The 4,041-nt window shown below is 41.6% G+C and overlaps 1 pseudogene; it reads right to left on the bottom strand.

Annotated features, from left to right (window-relative positions):
- Positions 1–2,586: 2,586 nt before the first annotated feature.
- On the bottom strand, positions 2,587–3,215 carry LOC102816956 (annotated as a pseudogene).
- Positions 3,216–4,041: the final 826 nt, after the last annotated feature.

Here is a 4,041-nt window from a genome sequence, read left to right as displayed (position 1 = left end):
AACATCCATTCCTGATAAAAACACTCCACAAAGTAGGAATTGAACAGAAAATCCTAAACACAATTAAGAGCATATACACAACACCAACAGCCTACCTTACTCTCAATGGAGAGAAACTAAAAGCCTTTCCTTTGTGAATAGGAACCAGACAAGGATGTCCTTTGTCACCACTCCTATTAAATATTGTGCTGGAAGTCTTAGCAAGAGCTATATGGAAAGACAGGGAAATTAAAGGCATCCAAATTGGCAAAGAGGAAGTAAAACGCTCTTTATTTGCAGATGATATGATCCTAGACATAGAAAACCTCAAAGACTCAGTAAAAAAGCTACTAGACCTCATTGGAAGACTCAGCAAAGTGGCAGGATATAAGATCAACATACAAAAATCAGTTGGATTCCTCTATACCATAAGTGACAGCATTGAAAAGGACATTATTAAAGCAATACCATTTACAATAGCTGCCCAAAGGATGAAATATCTAGGAATAAATGTAACCAGAGAAACAAAGGACTTATACAAATAAAACTATAAAACACTACTACAAGAAACCAAGAGAGACCTACTTATCATTGTGAAAATGTCAATACTGCCCAAAGCAATATACACATATAATGCAATCCCAATCCAGATTTCAACAACATTCTTCAAAGAGATGGGAAAAAAAACAATTATAAACACTATAAGGAAAGGAAAGAGACCCAGGATAAGCAAAGCACTGCTTTAAGAAGAAGAATAAGGTTGTCACTTACCGACTTCAAAATTGATTCCATGGCTGCAGTGGTCAAAACTGCTTGGTACTGGTACAATGAAAGATACATTGATCAATGGAACAGAATTGAGAATCCATAACTTAACCCATCTACGTACAGCCAAATAATTTTTGACAAAGTACCTAAATATATCGCATGGGTGGTGATAGTCTCTTCAACAGATGGTGCTGGCAGAAGTAGAAAGTGATATGCAAAAGATTAAAACAAGACCTTTACTTCACGCCTTATACAAAAACCAACTCAGCATGGATTAAAAACCTAAATGTGAATTTGAGAATTATGAAGGCCATCAATGACAAATGTGAGGGCACTAATTCAGGGAATACACAGACTACCAAACATTTAGAAAACTACACACAAAAAAGTAGACAGATGATTGGGACATACTAAAAATTAAAAACTTATATGTGCATCAAAAGACTTCACCAGAAGAGTAAAATGGGAACCCACATAATGGGAAAAAATCTTTTGCAATGACACATCATCCAAGGCACTCATTTCTAAAATATATAGGAAATAACAACACCTCTACAAGAAAAAGACAAGCAACCCCATAAAAAAATGGTCACAGGACATGAACAGACACTTAACCGAGGAGGAGATCCAGGCAGCCAACACACATATGAAGAAATGTTCATGATCACTATCCATTAGAGAGATGCAAATCAAAACAACAATGAGATATCATCTCACAGCAGCAATAATAGCAAAGATAAAAAAAACTAGAGGACAGTAAATGCTGGTGGGGATGTGGAGAGACTGGGACACTCCTGCATTGCTGGTAGGATTGCAAAATGGTCCAACCTCTCTTTTTTTCCCCGTTTTTTTGATTCCAAAATAGATATATTTATTAAGGATCATTTAATTTTGCATAAAAATCAACAATTGTTCCTCATTGGATTTTTTGGTTTTTTTTTTTTTTTTTAACACACCCCAATTCTTTGGGGGTTGCTTGGTTTGTCCCCACAATTTGTAAAATACAGCTTTTTTTAGTGCTGGGAACAAACAGTTAAGGCAGCGAGGTGTTGTCTTGGCTCTCTGTGGTGGAAGGGTTTGTCCTATCCCCCTAGAAGAATACACATGGTGGGTAGTTTCTTAGTTTGGAAAGCAGTCCCTGAAGAAAATTATTATGCAGAAAGATGCAAATACAGTCCACTGTAGTTGGTTATTTGTGCCCAGTCGATTTAAAATAGAAACCTCTCGATTCATCAAAGTCTTGCTGACTGGTTTCAGCTATAAGAATATTGTCTGGCAAAAGAGACAGAAAGAATAAGATGGTAACAACAGTGCTGGGAGGTTGAGTGGTACAAATCATATGAGAACACATACCAGTCTGCTTTTTTCTTTTTAAATCCCACAATAAGAGCCCTGCATCATTTCAAATCAAACTCATCATAGTCCTTTAAATCCCCTTGCATTATGCAGCCTGTCCCACATCCGGACACTGGCTGTTATTTTTAATGTAAAGGTGTCTGACACCATTCTCCCTGTGTTGGGCTCCGGGTTGGGGAGGTTGCAAAAGAAAACCAAAAAACCCTAGGACTTATTAGAAACATTAAATGGGTTTTATCACACTGAAATGAAGGTATGAAGTCAGTCTGTGCTGCTGTGAAGTTCAAAGGCGAATTCTTCTAAAATGGGGTCATTATTTATTGCTCCAGTAGAATAGACAAAAAAATTACTTTTAAGAGCCAGGACTCCGGGCTGTTCTGGGAGGATGTGGGCCTGGCTGGCTTGAGGACTGGATTCACAACGATTCGGGGTTGCCAGTGTCAGTGTGTGGCGTGGGCCCCGCTGGTTTTGCCACCGGCACGCCTACACCTTATAGTTGAGCTCAGCATTCATCTTGGTATACATCTCATAGATGACGTCAATGGTGGCCGTGTAATTGACCAGGAAGAGGCGAGTCTTCTCCAGGCACTCCTCTTCGGTCACGTTCTGCCACTTGGAGAGTGCTTTAGGGAAGTCGGACTTACAGGGGGCTGTAAACAGTACTGCCTGGAAGATCTTCTGCATGATCCCGCCGTGGTGCTTCTTGAAAGCCATCTTGTAGGCCTTGGTGGCTTTGACATGGATGAGATTAGGTTGGTTCTCATCCCGCTCCCCGTCGCAGATGCTCTGGAGGAAGACCTGGATGAATCTGAGACCCCTTTTCAGCCACAACAGTGCTATTGTGGCCCCCACTTTAGGCCACTCTGCTCCATACATCTCTTTCTGCACCTCCAGGATGTTCTGCAAGGTCCAGAACTTGGTGGGGTAGGTGTCATAACCAGTCTTGATTTTGGTGATGTTGCCACTTATGTCCGCCTTGATGGGAGTAAACACTGGGGACCTGAGGCAATCGAAAAAGTGTGGCAGATGTGACACTGCCTCCAGGAAGGTTCCCATTTCTATCTGCTTGTCCGCGGTAGCGGCTTCAGGAGGTGCTCAGCCAGCAGTGCCATTTCAGGGTCATGGACTACAGCGCCATGGCCGCCAAATCACCGTCGGCCCCGCAGGCTGCCGGCGCCAGCATTTCTTCCCTGTCCAACCTCTCTTAAAAGCAATATGGTGCTTACTCAGAAGGTTGGAAATAGGTATACCTTATGACCCAGACATTCCTCTATTTGGTATTTACCCACAAGAAATACAAGCCATAACATTAGTATATATATGCATACCAAAGTTCACAGCAGCACTATTTACAATAGCAAAAATATGTCAACAGCACTATTTACAATAGCAAAAATATGTCAACTGAAGAATGGAGAAACAAACTGTGGTACATATACACAATAGAATATTATGCTACCTTGAAGAATAACAAGGAAGCTGCAAGCCACCACATAACATGGATGAACCTTGAGTACATTATATTGAGTGAAATTAGTCAGTCACAAAAGGAGAAATACTACATAGGACCACTACTGTAAAAGACTGGAAAAAAACCCCATACTAAATGGGGTTGGGGGGGGTGGGGGAGAGGATTCTTTGCTGGTTACCTGGATGTTGGGGTGGGGTGAGGGAAAGGAGGGGAAGGTGCAACACAGGGCAGGGAATAGATACAGGATAGTTTAGGTGCTAGCAGGAGGGGCAATACACAAGAAGGGGGAGGGAGATGGAAGAACAAAGTGGACAGGAAAACAATTAGGCAGGTTTGCATGGGCTAAATGGGCCAGAGGTAAAGAATGATGTATGTGCAACCTTGGAACAACAGGGCTCTGGAGTACAGGAATTGAGACATGGTTGGAATGGGGAGAAGGGGGGAAGTGAAGTTAAGATGCATGGCTG

Source organism: Chrysochloris asiatica, unplaced genomic scaffold (assembly GCF_000296735.1).
Source record: "Chrysochloris asiatica unplaced genomic scaffold, ChrAsi1.0 scaffold00250, whole genome shotgun sequence".
NCBI lineage: Eukaryota > Metazoa > Chordata > Mammalia > Afrosoricida > Chrysochloridae > Chrysochloris > Chrysochloris asiatica.
This window is presented reverse-complemented; position numbering and strand designations above follow the sequence as displayed.